Consider the following 19311-nt stretch of genomic DNA (forward strand, 5'->3'; position numbering starts at 1 on the left):
CAGCAATCCAGTATATGTAGAATCCAGTTATACAACAGAATATAGGAATGTATTTAATAAAGTAGCTAATTGACAAAATTGTTCTTCAGAACAGGATAATGAGTAAATGGACTTATATGTCACTAGTTTGCCGATTATGAAATCAGGCTGTGAACTGGCACTGGTATGAGCAAAAAGTTTGTGAGATTCACAGGTGTGAGATTTCTTGATTAGCTCAGAAGAAGGATGGGTAAGATTATGGTCTTCAGAAAGGTGGAGTTGAGTAACCCAGTACACACGCATTCAGATCCAGTATTTCACAGCTGTGTTGTAGTTCAGCAGCAGTATTTTAAAGGCTTGTGCAAGTGTCCAAATTCTTTCTCAGTTCAAAGTGAACATGACTGTCATATCTCATCCTAGTCCTTATTTGGCCAAGTATGTTTGCTTATTTAAGTTTTTATTGATTAAAAAGTTCCTATCCTCGTATGTTAGGTGCTTATGCAAATTTTAAAATTATACAATCCCAAACCAACAAGATTACCCTGTCCCAAAGCAACCTCTTTCCACATCTCAAAACCAAGTTATGATAAGCAGTCTCTATGCAGGGGAAGACTGAAATAGCAGATGTATTCTTTGGTCTTCCTATCATCCTTGGAGCTGATACATTTCTGCAGGAATTCTCCTCTTCTCTCCAGCTCCTCCTCATCCATCTTCTGAACCTCTTGAAATGGAGATGCCAAAAGCCAGCACATATGAAGAAAAGCTTTTCAAGTGGCCTTGCACGTCATGTATACCTACAGCCTTTTACATCATGAATGATAAATAATGAAAAATTTTATTTTTGTTACTCTTTGTTCAGAAAATAGCAGTGTTTTTTTATTTCCTGTCTCTAACTGGATCTGGCTCAATTCTAACTTTAAAAGTGTATTGACATTGTGTGTATTGTCACTGTTGATGGGATTCTTTCTCCCCTTCCCCTCATCCCAGACCTCTTATCTTTTCTAGGTCTTTTCATGTAGCTTCTCTGGTTTAAAAAAAAATTGCACTGTTGAAGTGAACTGTCAACTCTTCTCTCTTCCTCCCACAAGGCAAGGGAGCACCTTTGAATAATACTTCTGAGTTCCATCGTCTCACGGAGAAAATAATTGTCTCCTGAGCTTTGGTCTTCCGCCCACTGGGTCCACCTTTTTCACATTGCTTCATAAATTATTTATATCAATAGCCAAAAGCCAGCTTACTTAAATTCTGATTCCAAAGCAGAAATGACAGAGGCTATACATAAAAAGTGTCGTAAAGTGGACTGATTATATTGATGGGATGCATTAAAATATGTTTATTCCCACGGTGAAAGGAGTTTCATAGTTTCTGTGGCTTCTGTTAAATTTATCAGACATATTTACATATTCAATGCTCTTAATCTGTTGAAGCAGATAGATTTTGAGAACTATTAGCCATTCAAAATATGGAGGATTGACATGTGTAGGCACCATTATCATTAGTAGGTGTTACCCACATAAATCCCCCAAACATCCAACAGAAGAATAGAACCGTTTTTGATACAACCAAAAAATGTTTTTTTCTTAAATCCCAAATATCTGTGTATAAAAAGCAAAATGTCTAAAGAAGATAGCTGTTGTACTAATTATCCAGGATACTGTATGTGTAAATAAAGCCTATTAATTAGTAACCTGAAACTAATATGAATAAGAATGTCATATACACTCTGACAAGTGATGCTTCCTAATAATAATTTTGGTTTATACTGACTGTATATGTATTTTTCTGAAGTAACTAGCACTGACAGTGAAAGCACTGGATTTTGTTTGTTAAAATAATGGAAGCTGTAAGCTTTACTTTTCCTTTTTATTTTAAAATAAGAGCCTTTTTTATTACAAGAAGGATTTAAAGAAAATAAATACAGGGACCTCAAACTGCAATGCACTGAAAGTAGAAATGTACCACCCTCTCCTTACTTAAACATAGGACATTGTAATACTTCCTATACTGTCCTGAGAGAGTGTAATCTACAGAACTGCTGAAGTTTATTATTGAAACAAATTTATATCTAATTATACTTAACTTCCTGCCTTCAAGGAGATTAGTCTTTGTAATTAACTCTTTGGGGCCGGGGAATATGGGGTTTAAGTGCTACAGAACATGTTAGTGCATGTAGCATTTGCACTAATAATGTTAGGAGCTCCAGAACTCTTAGTGCCAAAGTATTTCATACAGCAGTGTTGAAACTGAAAGATTGCAAAGGGTGAAAATTAGGAAATGGAAAGTCCAGAATACTTTTCAAAGTTGGGGAAATGTTTTTAAAGAATTAAGTTTTTTTTATTTTTTCTGTTCAGATGGTTTGCACTTTGCGGGGGAAAAAATGTTATACAGAAGGGATAATCTTGAGCTATTTTTTAAATGAGGGAACTCTTTTTTTGTTTTTTGTTTTTCTTTGTGTGTGTTTTAAATTAATTTTAATGGAATGTGGAAAATAGGGATGGGAACAAATATACATTGTCAGAGGTTTGGTTACTTAAATACTATTGCAATATAGTTACTACAGGTGAAATGAAAATGGACTATTTTAGCTTCCAAATAACGTGTATATAGATTTGTTAATGGCTTACAAGTTTAGCTTATTATCTTTGCTTTTTAAAAATAGATATAGGCATGTTGTATTTGCCTTGTGTAAATTATAAAAGGCTATTTATTAAGGTTTCTGATAACTAACCTATTTATTAATCTGTAATATTTTAAAATAAATGACTAATTTCTAGCTCAATGCTTGTGACTTTTTCCTGCTCTGCTTTTTATCATAAAGAAAATATTCTGTGTTTCACACAGGCTTAGCCAACAGGACCTAGTCCTGATGCATGAACCAAAATTATTTCATTTGCTCATCCACAAAACTTGGAGTCCTGCCTTGAATAGTGGTAGATGTGCTGTTCCCATGTACATTTATAGAAGAAGAGTCATGCGAATGATGACTGAATTAAGCACACAGTGACAACAAGGGGTCAAAGCTTTAATATGTTAATACCATTGCAGTTTGTTTACAGATGAACTGAGCATTTTTCTTAAGCTATAAATAGCTGTCAGGGCTTGAAGTCCTTTGCAAACTCTGTATCTCAAATGTCATTACTTACTCTGTCCATACATTTCTATATTTTGGGTAGTTGTTTAGCAGAGTACACCTCTAACCCCATTGCTAAATAAATCTCAGCAAGTGAGAGTAGAAACCACTTGGAAAATTATGCAGGTTGCCCATCAAATTCTGCCTTCAATTGGACCCAGTGCTATAGTGAAATTGGCAACATTTTGAGAGTCGCCATTATGCTATCATGTCTGACGGTGTAGGCTAACAAAAGTGTGAATATCAAGTATGTCTTTATGAGTGCAGGATTTATGAGCAGGAATGATTAATGTTGTGTTAGCTTCTTTACCTGTGTTGAAGGGGTTATGCCATTGCTACTTCAAATTGGAGTTGGATTAATTTTAAAAAGGAAAAAGGTGTCTGTCAAAGATATTTTGTGGGTAGTGAATAACAATTAGCGTCAATACACCCAGGCTCTATTTTATATTCAAAAGTAGCAGTGATAATTTAAATGTGATCAGATGTAAAGTCTAAAAAATTATACAGGCTGACACTTCTCTTCCCACATGCATGGTCACTGAACCTTTTGAATAGGAAATAAGATGCAGGATATGTACTTTAGGGATGTTGATATTAGTAAAATTTAGACCTGAAGCAGCTCCACCAGTGCACCAGTAGTGGAAGCTTTAATATAGAAATGGAGAACACGGATTTTATGTAGCACTGTGTTAAAACCAGCTGTGTCCTGTCTACATTACAGCTTTGCTTTCATGATTGCTATCACTGGCAGAGTTGCACTGGAGGCAAATTACCTCAGTTTAGACAAGTTCCTAGGATTTCTATCTACAAGGTTTAGAGGGGGACAGAGTTAACAAGCCCAAAAATTTGACAGTCAACTCCTCTTACCAAAAACATTCCAAAGTGAGAGCTACTACAATTTTAAAGTGGAGTTCCTGCTCTGGGTGAGAGAATGGTATTTGTCAGTGCTAATATCTCTTTCACTTTCTGCTTGAGAATTTAGAGGCTGTCAACCTTAACAATGTCCCTTTAACTCTTTGCTGAATGGCAACATTATGATATACAAAGGGAAATAAAATGTCCATATTGACATGAATAAAGTAGGATGTGAGTGTTAGCAAGAAGTTGAAAGAATATAGAGACAGCAAGATAATTTACTTTCTGTTCTGTTGATATTAGTGAAGATAATCAGTAATTTGGTAACATGTCAAATAACCTGGGTAAGACATACTATTATTGTCTTAGTGAACTCAGAAACCCAGATTCTTTGCTGTGCTCCATTTACTAAGTGCAGTAGAGGGAGGCTCCCTGATTCCAGGTTCCATTTTTTTGCCAGCTAGAGTCCTTACTGAATTTAGAATATTTTAGATGTTTTAAAACCGTTTCAGCTGGTAAGTCACCCAAGAGACTATGCACCACCTGAGGATATCTGCCCTCTCCCCACCACAGTACAATCCCTTTCCCAGGTTCTCTCTGAGTGGGAAATATGACTTATGAAACAGCTTATACGACTGTGTGAATGGGACTCTCAGCTTAAGGAGAGTACCCAGCTGTAGAGATGTGAGCTGCTTCTACCTGTTTTGCACTGCCTGAACTGTGCAAAGGGACCAAAATAGGCCAGAGAATCTAACCCAGAATTCCTAAGGATTTTGGCCCCAGTCCTGCAAAGGAGTCGGCCCCTGCAGACCTTCAATGTGAAATTCAATGAGACACTTGAATCACTTTGCTGACTGGATCTAAATGAGAAGTTACACTGCAAAAATGGATTAGATTAGATGGGTCATCATCCTAACATTTGGGATTCACTCCATGTGGCAGCTAGTATTTCTGAAACGTGGTTGAAACGTTATGTAACGAAACCGGCTATGAATTATTCAGAGATACTTTGAACACTTCATGTTACAGAGCAAAGTCTTGGGCTTTGAGATAATGATTCATGATGAAATGTGGACTAGGCTAAACTTTCATGTTTTTGTCTGAAAAAAGGTTAAATTTTTTTTGGACAGAGGCAGCAATCGAGATTACATGAACAAAAGGAGCAGCTAAAAACTCACAAAGTTCCTTGAAGAAATTACAATACTTGAAGTAATCTATTTAATATTTTACATGTATTTATTCATTGTTCCCTTTAATAATGTTCGTAGAGGTTTCTTAAAAGGCTTTTTTTGGCGGGGGGCGGGGCTTGTATTTTTGTGGAGTGTAGGGGGAAAAAGTTGCTATAATGGACACCTCTAGAGCTGCAGTCTAGTGCTAAGTACACTATATGCATTTAATCAATCAGTCTTACGATAGTAATATCGGTATAATGTATTAAACTATATTTAATTTTTAAAATATATAATATATTCAGTATTTCCAAAGGGCATGATAATGAACAGGAATTGCAAACCTTTGCTCAAATAATAGAAAGTTTTAAATCATACATTTTTGAGGCTGGGGATGCAACTTCTGGTTTTGTACTTATTTCCCCATGTCTATCTAGTTTCTCTGCTGAGTTGATTGAGGGTCAAAGAAAGATGTGTCCAAGATTAGACTAGCTCAATCAGTTTTAGGATCCAACAGACTCCAAATTTCTTTCTTTAACACTTAAAACACTGAGCTTTCTCAGATGTTATGCATTTATACACATCTTCCATATTGCACCATTTTGCACAGTATATTTTATATTTTTGTTTGATCTATTTTAGCACTGGACACAAGACTTTTGAGGCATGAAGGTACCCCTTTTAAACAAAGTTGTACAAAATTCAGGCCTCTACATATTTGCTTACTTGGGCAATAGTTCTTACAAGCACGTACATTTAATGTTATGATTTTTACATCAGTTTTAATCTTGTATCCACAAGATAAAATGCAATGGGGAGTAAAATAGGCCTAGAATTTTAAAAACAATTGATCCTCAGTATGCTATAGAGACTGTCTGGTACAGGGAGGGGACATTTTTGTCTAGTAATGTCAAGATTGAATTAAATGAGCAGTCACTTGGTGAGGAAATACAGTGAGCTGCCTCAGAGAAAACAAAGATTCTCTGTTATTTGAAAAATAAAAAAGCAAGCCAGATGCAACCATTTATGAAGAAGAGCAACAAGGAGCCAAGTTGACCTATGAGAGAGGTTGGAAAGACAAGACTTGCAGCAAGGCACAGAAGCTAAACAGAATCTACCCCCATCTGAAAAGGTAACAATCATGCACCCTGCTTTCTCCAATATGCACACTGTCCTCTTACACATTCAAAGGCTGTCCTGCAGTTTAAGTTTTAGAGCATCGCAGGAGAAATATTGTAGTCTTGTCCAAAAAAAAACCCCACCCCTGGGTCCTAAGACTGAGCTGTTAAAGTTGGGTATATCGCTCTTATGTGAGGTTGAGAAATCAGCTCAACTAGTCAGAGTATAAAATATACCCGAGACTTTAATAAAAAATAATACTTGTAGTGCATACGGGAAAATATATTTTGACCACAGGAAAGTATAAAGTAATAAGGAAAAAAAGTGGGAAAAGGGAAGATAAGTTACAGAAAATATTTAACCTCCTATCTATCTATCTATTTGAAAAGTAAAGGACAATGCAATTTATCCCATAGTATAACACATTTTTTCCCTTAAAGATTGAAAATCTTTCATTGCTGTTTGTCAGATTTTATGTTTAAATTTAAGAAAAGGGAGGCTGGGGCTGACATGGATAGCTACTTTGGGACTGTGCCTGGGCGGGAGAGGGCTTGGGGATAAATGGTTTGCCTATCTGCCTTGTTTAAACAAATAAAAACTAAGGTTGGCTCGGGAAAGTGGGTGTGAGCTGGTCAGGAAAGGAACAGGTAGCCTCAGTACAATAACTGGCCTCCCCACCTTGTGCTCCTTTCTGTCCAGTTCATGATAGCACTAATTGGTTCTTGGAGGAGGTGAGGTCGTGCCCCCGCTCTGGTTCCTGGCACAGACTGGAGATCTAGCTCAGCTGGTGGCAGGAAATCAGGACCAGGCCCTCCCTTGCAGCTGGGGGTGACAAGGTGTGGGAGACAGGTAGGGTGACCAGACAGCAAGTGTGACAAATCGGGAGGGGGTGGAGGGTAATAGGAGCCTATATAAGAAAAAGACCCCAAAATCGGGACTGTCCTTATAAAATCAGGACATCTGGTCACCCTAGAGGCACGAAGTATCGTTTATCGTCCTCACCGCAGTTGGGGACAGAGACAAGGTTGCACAGAGCAATTTTTCCACTAGGGTGACCAGATGTCCTGATTTTATAGGGACAGTCCTGATTTTTGGGTCTTTTTCTTATATAGGCTCCTATTACCCCCCCAACCCCCTGTCCTGATTTTTCACACTTGCTGTCTGGTCACCCTATCTTCCACCCCTGGTGCGGCTGGAAAGTGTGTCTGGCTCTCACCTGCCACAGTGGGTCCCCTAAGCGCTATTCCCTCCCCCACCTCGTCTCTCCCGCCTCGCAGCCTGGGCCCCACACAGGGTTAACCCTGGGCTCCCAGCCTGCAGACGGGCTTGGCCCCAGACAGAGCTTCTATATTGTGATGCCAACTTTTCCCAACCTAGCGCTAAAAATTTCCCAAATCTGGTGAAAAATTCCCAGATAAAGTTTATTATTTCAAAATCTCAAAGGAAGGTAATATGTACATAAGAACGGCCGTACCGGGTCAGACCAAAGGTCCATCTAGCCCAGTATCTGTCTACTGACAGTGGCCAATGCCAGGTGCCCCAGAGGGAGTGAACCTAACAGGCAATGATCAAGTGATCTCTCTCTCCTGCCATCCATCTCCATCCTCTGACAAACAGAGGCTAGGGACACCATTCCTTACCCATCCTGGCTAATAGCCATTTATGGACTTAACCACCATGAATTTATCCAGTTCTCTTTTAAACGCTGTTATAGTCCTAGCCTTCACAACCTCCTCAGGTAAGGAGTTCCACACGTTGACTCTGTGCTGCATGAAGAACTTCCTTTTATTTGTTTTAAACCTGCTGCCTATTAATTTCATTTGGTGACCCCTAGTTCTTGTATTATGGGAATAAGTAAATAACTTTTCCTTATCCACTTTCTCCACATCACTCATGATTTTATATACCTCTATCATATCCCACCTCAGTCTCCTCTTTTCTAAGCTGAAGAGTCATAGCCCATATCTTTCCTCATATGGGACCCTCTCCAAACCCCTAATCATTTTAGTTGCCCTTTTCTAGTGCCAGTATATCTTTTTTGAGGTGAGGAGACCACATCTGTACACAGTATTTGAGATGTGGGCGTAGCATGGATTTATATAAGGGCAATAATATATTCTCAGTCTTATTCTCTATCCCCTTTTTAATGATTCCTAACATCCTGTTTGCTTTTTTGACTGCCTCTGCACACTGCGTGGACATCTACAAAGAACTATCCACGATGACTCCAAGATCTTTTTCCTGACTCGTTGTAGCTAAATTAGCCCCCATCATATTGTATGTATAGTTGGGGTTATTTTTTCGAATGTGCATTACTTTACATTTATCCACATTAAATTTAATTTGCCATTTTGTTGCCCAGTCACTTAGTTTTGTGAGATCTTTTTGAAGTTCTTCACAGTCTGCTTTGGTCTTAACTATCTTGAGCAGTTTAGTATCATCTGCAAACTTTGCCACCTCACTGTTTACCCCTTTCTCCAGATCATTTTATGAATAAATTGAATAGGATTGGTCCTAGGACTGACCCTTGGGGAACACCACTAGTTACCCCTCTCCATTCTGAGAATTTACCATTAATTCCTACCCCTTTGTTCCCTGTCTTTTAACTAGTTCTCAATCCATGAAAGGACCTTCCCTTTTATCCCATGACAGCTTACTTTACGTAACAGCCTTTGGTGAGGGATCTTGTCAAAGGCTTTCTGGAAATCTAAGTACACTATGTCCACCGGATCCCCGTTGTCCACATGTTTGTTGACCCCTTCAAAGAACTCTAATAGATTAGTAAGACATGATTTCCCTTTACAGAAACGATGTTGACTTTGCTCAACAGTTTGTTTTTCTGTGTGTTTGACAATTTTATTCTTAACTATGGTTTCGACTAATTTGCCTGGTACTGACGTTAGACTTACCGGTCTGTAATTGCCGGGATCACTTCTAGAGCCCTTTTAAAATATTGGCGTTACATTAGCTAACTTCCAGTCATTGGGTACCAAAGCCGATTTAAAGGACAGGTTACAAACCTTAGTTAATAGTTCTGCAACTTCACATTTGAGTTCTTTCAGAACTCTTGGGTGAATGCCATCTGGTCCCGGTGACTTGTTAATGTTGAGTTTATCAATTAATTCCAAAACCTCCTCTAGTGACACTTCAATCTGTGACAGTTCCTCAGATTTATCACCTACAAAAGCCAGCTCAGGTTTGGGAATCTCCCTAACATCCTCAGCCGTGAAGACTGAAGCAAAGAATCCATTTAGTTTCTCCACAATGACTTTATCGTCTTTAAGCGCTCCTTTTGTATCTCAATCATCAAGGGGCTCCACTGGTTGTTTAGCAGGCTTCCTGCTTCTGATGTACTTAAAAAACATTTTATTACCTTTGGAGTTTTTGGCTAGCCGTTCTTCAAACTCCTCTTTGGCTTTTCTTATTACACTCTTGCACTTAATTTGGCAGTGTTTATGCTCCTTTCTTTTTGCCTCACTAGGATTTGACTTCCATTTTTTAAAGGAAGTCTTTTTTATCTCTCACTGCTTCTTTTACATGGTTATTAAGCCACGGTAGCTCTTTCTTTAGTTCTTTTACTGTGTTTCTTAATTTGGGGTATACATTGAAGTTGGGCCTCTATTATGGTGTCTTTAAAAAGCACTCATGCAGCTTGCAGGGATTTCACTTTAGTCACTGTACCTTTTAACTTCTGTTTAACTAACCCTCTCATTTTTGCAAAGTTCCCCCTTTTGAAATTAAATGTCACAGTGTTGGGCTGTTGAGATGTTCTTCCCACAACGGGGATGTTGAATGCTATTGTCAGGGCCGGCGCTTCCATTAGGCGACCCTAGGCGGTCGCCTAGGGTGCCAGGATTCGGGTGGCGGAATTTTGTGCACTCCCCACAGGTGCACGGGAGCTTCCGGTTCCGCTCCCGTCGCGCCGCCGAAGAAGGACCTTCTGCCAACGTGCCGCGGAAAACAGTGGCAGGTAATTGAGCAGCTCAATGACTGCTGCTGTCGCCTGCAGCATTTCGGAGGAGGGTCCTTCTTCGGCGGCGCAATGGGAGCGGAACCAAAAGCTCCCGCGCACCCCATGGGGAGTGCACAAAATGCCACCCCCCAAATTCTGCCTAAGGCGCCAGAAACCCTGGCGTTGCTCCTGGCTATTGTATTATGGTCACTATTTCCAAGCGGTTCTGCTATAGTTACCTTTTGGACCAGCTCCTGCGCTCCATTAAGGATTAAATCTAGAGTCGCCTCTCCCCTTGTGGGTTCCCGTACCAGCTGCTCCATGAAGCAGTCATTTAAAGTATCGAGAAATTTTATCTCTGCATTTCGTCCTGAAGTGAAATGTTCCCAGTCAGTATGAGGATAATTGAAATCCCCTACTATTATTGGGTTCTTAATTTTGATAGCCTCTCTAATTTCCCTTAGCATTTCATCATCACTATTACTGTCCTGGTCAGGTGATCGATAATAGATCCCTAATGTATATTTTTATTAGAGCATGAAATTTCTATCCATAGAGATTCTATGGAACATGTGGATTCGCTTAAGATTTTTACTTCATTATGTGTTTTTAAGAACTATATAATAGATATTATATCAAAATTATTCATTTATTCATTCATTTATTATTTTTATATGTATAGATATGTTTTTCAATTTTAAACTTGTTACTTATACAGTAAATAAAATATTTAACACACAAGTAGGATTGAAATGATAGAAAACAATGTATTTTACACAAATTTCACTATTTTAAAAAAAAAGTATTAAGTACAGCATGTGCCCTGCAGTGTACTGTACATCAGTTACTTTGAAAAAATAAAAAGTAAACATATGTTTATAAAATAAGATAAAAAAGCAAACAAAGAACAAATAACACTTTTATATAATTTTCCTTATTATAATCTGAGTTTTATCCATTTTCTAACTCATGGTCTGAATCGTCACTAGAAACATCATTACCATCATTAATATTTTTACTAGTTTTATCACTGTCATTTTTACTGTACATATTTTTACAATGTGAATACAAGTGCTTAATAGTAATTACAAAATTAGAACATTTCTCTTGCTTTGCTTTCAAAGTTGACCTTATAACTACACTAGAATTGAGTGTTTTGGTTGTCATACAGTTTCTTTTTATGGTTTTTATGTCAGTTACCATGGAAAAAATTCTTTCATATGCTGCATTTGAATGTGGTAATGTGAAAACCTTTTTAGCCAGTTTAGATATATTTGCAAACATGAATTGACCTGAATAATCTAAATTCATTAACTTTCAATTTTTCTACACGTTCCTCAGTCTCAGTTTGCACCAAAACATTGCTAACTATAGCAGTACATTTATCTTTCTTTAATGTTACAGCCTCAGCAATTTTGGAGTCAGGGAAACATTTTTTTAACTACTTCAGTCAAGTGTTCTACAGATTGAATACTGACGTGTTCAGCAAAATAACAAGCCATTCTAATCTCTGCATTTTTAACTTGCTCTTGAAATGTTTGTGCTTTTATAATTTTACAATCTTGTTTATTAAACATATCAGTTTTCTTTGTATTAGATACTGTCTCAACCTTTTGTTTGTCTTTTACCATTTGCGTGCTTATCTAACTCACTAGTACCTTCCTGGATTTTTACATCACAACATTTGCAATAAGCTAAAAAACAATTGTTTTCTACTTTCTGCAGCCAGTCTTTGTATTTACCTTCTTGAAGCCACGAGTCTTGAAAGGCTTTTTTGAAAGTAGATGGCTTCTCTTTTGGTGGAAGTTCACCCCAAATCTTCAATACTCTGTTGGGGGTGCTATCCTGTTGTTTTCATTTCAATGTGGATGGATCTTTGTCTACTACTGCAGTTCTCTTCTCACCAGCCTTAGCTGTCTCTTTATTCATTTTTTATGTTAGATAAAAAATGTGACGAGATCTCTGAAATAATGGAATATGATAATTAGTATAATATATATTTCAATTTATAGTTAAATCAAAGGGAACATATTATATATTACCTAACACAGTAGGTGAAGATATTTAATATTTGCCTGGAGGAAGGTGCTGTCACAAGTTTATGAACAGCCAAATGCTCTGGTCCACATTCTCTGAGCAACTGCAAGCACAAAATCCAAAATTTTAGAGATTTAATGACAGATCAAGAAACTAATCATAATCAGTAAGTATTGAAATATATTTAATTGTTGGAAGAAACTTTACCTAGAAGATAACTTTGATAACCATCTCCTCATTACCTGCCAGCCAGCTGTTGCTGGGGTTGGTTTGTTCTGTGTGCATATACTTGTCACTACTGTCATTTTTTTTTTCATAGACCATTATGGTTGGAAGGGACCTCAGGTGGTCATTTAGTCCAACCCGCTGCTCAAAGTAGGACCAATTCCTAGACAGATTTTTTTACCCCCATTCCCTCAAAGATTGAACTCACAACCCTGGGTTTAGCAGGCCAATGCTCAAACCACTGAGCTATCCCTATGTTGAAGCTCCACCAACAGGAGAGCAGCACAGCCCAAAACCACGTGGCAAATATTCACCAATTGAAGAACGCATTTTGAGGGAAATTTAAAAAGCGCAAATATTTTACTTATGAAAACTTCCCAGGATGTTTGAGATTTGGAAAGTCTTCTACTTTTTATGAAAATTTCCCAGTATTATTTAGGTTTTGAATGAAAATTCCCAATTTGAAACATTTTACTCAAAAATTCCCAGAGTTTGGGAAATTTCCCAGGCTCTAGAAGCACAGGCCCCGCACGAGGCCGGGGGGGGAGAGGAAGCTGCTGCAGGGGGCGCGCGGCCAGAGCCCCCGCCCACCCGCGTTCACGGACGGAGTGGTCACGTGGGCGGCGCCCCTGGGGCGGAGCCGCTGCTGCCTCGTCCCCGCGCTGGCCCCGCCCCTTCCGCCGGCTGTGACGGCCCCGGGCGGCGAGGGCCGGAAGAGCGAGTCGCGACTGGGCGCCGGGTTCTCCATGGCGGCGGAGCGGGCCGGGACCAGCCCCACCTTCCCTCCTCCCGCGCCGGGCCAGGGCCGCCCCTTGGCGGGGATGTGAGGAGCCGCCGCCGCAGGTGAGGGAGGGACTCGCGGCCGGGGTGGGGGCCCCGCCCTCCCCTCAGCCCCTGGGCGGGGCCATGCGCGCGGGGACCCGCTGCGGGGGGGGGCGAGTAGTTCATGTCTCCCCTGGGAACGAGGCTGGTCCCCGAACCCGCCCCGCACATCGGTTATTATCGGAGGAGGCGGGGCGGGGGCACGCGCCGAGTGGCGCAGGGAGCCCCGGCCTGGGCGCCCCCCCCCCCAACCCTGCGCGCTCACGGCTGGTACCGAGCGACCCGGAGCCGCTGGTCAGGTGACACGCGGGGGGGGGGCACCGCTCTCGGGCTGCCCCCGCCGCTCCGCGCCCCGTTGCTGGGCCGCCCCGCCCCCCCCCCACCTCGCGGCGGCGACCCCGCTAATGCAGTCGGGCTGCTGGCGCGTTACCGGCCGAGAGCCCCTTCTCCGGCCGGGCCCTGGTCCCCGCAACCCGCCCGCACCGGCGCTGGTGCCGCGGAGCCCAGGGCGGCAGCTGCGGGACCTTTGTAGGCGACAAGCCGCCAGCGCAGGGGAGGTCACCCGGGGGGGGGGGCTCGTTTGTGCCGCCGCCGCCCGCGCTGGTTCCCGTCGGTCCGAAATTGTGGCGCTCTCGGTCGTGCCCGGGGAGCGCCGGCAGCGGCGCTTGCTGCTCTGTCCGGTTGCTGGTGGTGGCAGCAGCAGCAGCCGGATTAGCACGTTCCAGGCCGGTCGCTCTGCCCGAGCCCTTTTCTCGCCCCTTCGGGAACCAATTTCCTAAACTTCAGTGCGCTCTGAATACTCACCATTTACTGCCGGATTGCGCTTTCCATTGCTGGCAGCTTCCGCTTCCATTTACTCTTCTCCCTGTCCGTGTGACCCCATTGCCCCCCAGACATTATCCTAAAACCTTTTCCAGGTCCGTTTATACCTCTGGGTCTCAAGCTCTTGTACTGGGGACCCCTTTCACATAGCAAGCCTCTGAGTGCGACACCCCCCCCTTATAAATTAAAAACACTTTTTAATGTATTTAACACCATTATAAATGCTGGATGCAAAATGGGGTTTGTGGTCGGTGGAGGCTGACCGCTCGCAACCCACCTTGTAATAACTTCGCTACCCCAAGGGGTGCGATCCCCAGTTTGAGAACCCTTGGTTTATACTTTGTCATTTCCCCTCTTTATCTGAAACCATTTATCCAAATGTCTTAGATGTGCATAAAGGCCTTACCTTGTGCGTTTTAACTCACCCAAGTTAAGAACACACCTTTTTTCACTAGAGACAGTGCAGCCCGTGTGCTAGGCACTACACAAATATATAGGCAGATGTGACACCTGCCTTGACTAGCTTATACTTAATTTTATAGGTAGAAAAAGGGCATCCTTAAACTAGTCACCTGAACTTCTACTTTTTCTCATTCAAATACTCCTATAACATATTCTCTGTTCTTTTTTAAGTAGCTACCATGTAAGATGTAACGTTCTCTGATTTTTTTTGTAACTTCCTGTGATGTTGAACATTTCTAAAGCTACTGTAGTAGCCAAGCCACAACACCTGGAGTGTTTTCTGCGCCACTGTGTATGCACAGAATGCATATCCCATGCAGATTTCTGTGCTTCCCTGAAGAAAAATTACTTTCTGATGGGGGAAGCAAAGAGAAGCTGCAAGAGCAGTCACGCTCCCCTACCCAGCAGCATAGGAAAGTTGTTTTGGGTGCAGCCAGTGGAGAGTTAAGTCACTGCAGGTGGAGCAGGGCTGGGGATGCTCTGGCTGGGGCTGCAGACCCCCTATACCCATACTCCACCAGCCTCATCTCCTGCATCCAGAGCCCTGCCGAGCCCCAGACCCACCCTGACTGGTGGCACCCATCCTGCGCTGGACTCAGCGGCTGGTCCCACTTGGGTTTGGGGGAGGAGTGCACTTGACCTGCACAGAGCGGCTGGGTCAGGGTCAGACTCACTCCCAGAAACTTCCTCCAGCTCTGTATCTCCCCTCTCCCCCCTGCTTCCATTGCTCCTCAGCCACAGAGGGTAGGGGATCACTATACAGGGAGCTGCTCCCCTGTCCACCCAACTGCCGTGTATCCAGCCCCTTCCGTCCCCCTCACCAAAACCCTCACCACCCAGAGCACCCCACACACTGATGAGCACCATCACCTATGCACCTGGACCACTACATAGCCACCTGCATCTGGATCCCCCCATTCCACTGAGCCCCAACTAGCTGCACCTGGACTCCTACCCCATCAAGCCCCAGCACCCTCCACAGAGTTCTATAGCCCCTGTGCATCTAGATCCCTCCACTGAGCTGCCCCCACCCAGATTGCTCCGCATAGAACCCTCTCCCCTCACTCCTGGACCCCTTCACACTTACGTCCTGGCAGGCTGAGTCTGCCTGCCCGCCCACACCTGGCATGGGGCTGTTAGCCCTGGTGAGTTACTTCGCCTGCTACTCCTGAGAGAATTCTGCATCAAAAAAATAAAAATTCTGCACATGATATTTTTTTAATTCTGCAAATTTTATTTGTCAATAAATAAATATGGAGGCTCCAGCGTGACAGTAGGGAGCACAGGCCACTGGCTGCACAGAGGTTGGAGATCATCCTGCAGCCCTCCCCCTGGGACATAGACCTCTGGACATAGACCCAGCCCTTGTGTCAGGGTCAGGTGTAGCCTCACCGCCAAGTTAGGGGAAAGCAGGGGGAGGGTTGTTACTGACAAAATTTGCAGAATTTTAAAATATTGTTTGCAGATTTATTTATTTATTTTATTTTTGCACAATTCCCTCAGGAGTAGAGTGTGCAGCTGTGATAGACTGCTGCTGTAAAAACGTGGCTTCCTGCTCCATTTGGGACATGGGGGCTTTCAAAAGCATGTCAGTTGCAGCTTTAAGATTTTGTTAATAAAAACTTAAACTGCTAGGCAATTGTTTTAAGAAGTGTGAAAGATCTACTTAAAGGTGTTTACACTAACAGGTAGATTTCAAATCCAGCTTTAACACAGCTGTTGCTTTAAGTATCTCTGTACTAGTGCTTCATTACATCATTGTTATAGTTTAATTGCTTTTTAGTTTAGTTACCTGACATAATAGGTGGATATTATGTGCACTATTGAATTTTATGGCTAACATGCTTTTTTATAGATCTCTTGTGACTGTTTGTAGTCCTTGTTGTTTTCATGCTATGCTGCAGCTGTCCTTCTTTAGAGGCATCTGTACCTCACACTAAAGAAGAGAAGGGGCATGAATGGACAAAAGATGCTTGAGCTAGGGGGAGGCTTTAACTTAATAGTACTTTTACTGTTAACAGCCTAACATACAATGTATTGAGAATATTTGTTTATGGTGTTTTTGTTGGTTATTTTCATAGAGATTTCATTTATATGTTGTATAAATGTTTATTGTATAAATTAAAGTAAAGGCTTCCAGTATCAAAACTATATTATCACTGAAGCGCTTAATTTACCATATATCAGAGGAGTAGCTGTGTTAGTCTGGATCTGTAAAAGCAGCAAAGAGTCCTGTGGCACCTTCTTCTGTTAGTCTATAAGGTGCCACAGGCCTGTTTGCTGCTTTTAATTTACCATGTAACGTGACATAGTAAAGAGGAGTATATTTCTGATTACTACTGCAAAGTATTTAAAAAATGCAATTATGTAGACTGACAGAGACTTGCTAAATAGGATGAAGTAGTACCTATAGTATATTTGACCTGTTACTCCTTTACTCCCCAGATGTTGGTGTGGTAGGTTTGCTTCATTTTGCTGCTACATAACAGAAAACAAAAGTCAATGATAAAAAGTGTTAACAGATTTGCTCTTTCTTCTTTGTGAAGTGAAGTATCAATACTGTTCTTCAATGTCATACTAATAAAAATAGTCTTGGAGACATGGCAAGAGTTGAGGAGGTCCAGGTAACATTACAAACACTTTGTGTCGTTTGGTACTTAGGATAAACTTCCTAGTATCATCAGTTTTTTCAGAATGCACTGTTGTTGAATTTAAACATCATGGTGTCTGAATGAAAATCTCAGATTTTAGTCTTCATTATTATCTGGGAAAATCGAAATCTGTGAACAAAGCATGCAGGATTATTTTCTGAAATAATCTACAGATCTATAGTCTACAGAAATCTACAGGAAAGGTCTTAAAAATTCTGTTTTAAAACTGGTGCTTTGCTTTTTCCTGAAATCTGTAATCAGGCTGAAACAGGTGTGAACTTTTCTTAATTCATTTTAAAAGGGTCTTGATTCTGAAGGCATTCCTTGATTTTGGTGTTGTGGAGGATCCATTTACACACAATGCTTAAATCTTGGACTCCTTAACTATAATAGTTATTTTAGCAATATCTCAATATGATTAAGTTAAGAGTTTTATATAAGGAGTTCAGCACTAGAAAAAAAATTTCATGACATTTTATTGCTCAATAAAATGACATTTCAGCGTGGTACGTTTTTTTAAAGAATAGTGTCAGCGTAGATCTTGGGTTAGCTTCCTTTTTCTTTCAATGTGGTCTGTTTGATTAGCAAAATGGAGGGTATATGGCATGTGAAGAAGTATCTATAGGATGCCAGAAAGGTAAGAGATCTGTAAGAAAACAGTCCAATTTTGAAATAAAAAATTGAATATGATTCAGTAGGTAGAAAGAATGAAATTTGTTTTTGTGCAGAGGCTCAAACAAAGGCATATGAACTGCTTAAATCTCACAATCTCTTTCAAAGGCTGAAGTGGGACATGTAGTCCATAAGTCTTGTACTGGCCATTTATTTATTGAGTGGGGTTCACTCAATGTCACAGTTTTTATGACCATTTTCTTAGGTAGAGCCACCTAAAATACATTTAAAATAATTTTAAATATATTAATACTTCAGAAACTTAATATTGAAATCTTTTAAGAATTAAATATCTTTTCATTTTTTAAGTTTGTTTTATATCTGCTAAATTTGTGAAAACAAAAGTCAGTATATCTTTTTCAAATGAATCAGAATGGTTACAGCCACATGCTCATATAATGTTATGAGGACTTAATTCCATTCATTTTCAGGACTGATCTATATCTAAAACTTTGGTCCACCTACCTATGTTGGTCAGGGCTGTGAAAAATTTCATGTCCTGTGCAATGTAGTTAGGTCGTCCTACCCCACAATGTAAATGCTGCTAGGTTGCCGGAAGAATTCTTCCATCAACGTCACTATAGCCTCTTCTGGGCATGGATTTACTACAGCAACAAAAAACTCTTTCCATTGTTGTAGTAAGTATCAACACTACAGCGACCTAGCTCAGGCCAGGTCTACACTACAGACTTATGCTGGCATAGCTGGGTCAGTGAGATGGGATCCTTGACAGTCATAGCTATGCCAGCAGAAGCCCCAGTGTAGACATAGTTATATGGTCAAAACTCTGCTTTTGCAGGTGTGTGGCTTGTTTCACTTATGGGGGGTGGTTTTACTATATCGGTGCAAAGCACAGCTTTGCCAGCATAGCTGCATCTACACTAAGAGTGCTTTGGCTTTGTCGGTGTAGTATACCGGAATTCCTATACTGTAAAGTTCTCCAATGTAGATGTGGCCTCAAAAGTAGTAATATTTGACAGTTTAATAGCTTCTTTGTATGCTAGAGCTGTGTCACAACTCTTATAACATTTAGTATTTTCAGCATGGATTATTTTAGAATAAAGGAGACCCTGTCTAATTATTAACGTGGCTTTGTTTACATTCAGTGGCAAAACTGGGTAAGTTGGAACAATTCATTCTGCTCACAAATGGAAAGAGTACAGTCATCTCCATGAGCAATGTTCCATTTGCAAACAGGATATAAAACTTGTCATTTTGGCTAAGTTAGGACCCTCTTGATATTGACTTACAACTGCCTAATTTTAAATGTAAAAAAGACTAGCTCCCTAACGTGCTTCATGAAATACCACCTTCATTTAGTGTTGAATGTGTAGAAAGTTTTAGTCACAATTGATTTTTAGCTGGTATTTCTATATTTAAAACACAACAGCGGTGCTGCTTCAGCTTAGGCATTGC

The 19311-nt window shown here is 40.9% G+C and overlaps 1 protein-coding gene and 1 long non-coding RNA gene across 5 annotated transcripts in view; one reads left to right on the top strand and one right to left on the bottom strand.

The window, feature by feature from the left end:
• Nucleotides 1-19311, top strand: part of NIPA2 (NIPA magnesium transporter 2) — a 39334-nt gene that overhangs the window by 3680 nt on the left and 16343 nt on the right. Inside the window, exon 1 of one of the 4 annotated variants that reach the window (XM_039525757.1) lies at nt 13166-13309. The exons of 1 other annotated variant lie outside the window; for it this stretch is intronic. The gene's annotated coding sequence lies outside the window, so the exon portion shown is untranslated. Of the gene's footprint in view, nt 1-13165; nt 13310-13468; nt 13588-19311 lie in introns of those variants that run through there. 2 more of the 4 variants (XM_039525777.1, XM_039525780.1) reach the window with 2 other exon arrangements.
• Nucleotides 10959-13065, bottom strand: LOC120398394. The gene is made up of 3 exons (XR_005594351.1): nt 12449-13065; nt 12247-12344; nt 10959-12166 (listed from the first exon to the last, which is right to left on the bottom strand). It is a non-coding gene; the product is annotated as an uncharacterized LOC120398394 (long non-coding RNA).

Source organism: Mauremys reevesii, linkage group 1 (assembly GCF_016161935.1).
Source record: "Mauremys reevesii isolate NIE-2019 linkage group 1, ASM1616193v1, whole genome shotgun sequence".
In the NCBI taxonomy this organism is placed as follows: domain Eukaryota; kingdom Metazoa; phylum Chordata; order Testudines; family Geoemydidae; genus Mauremys; species Mauremys reevesii.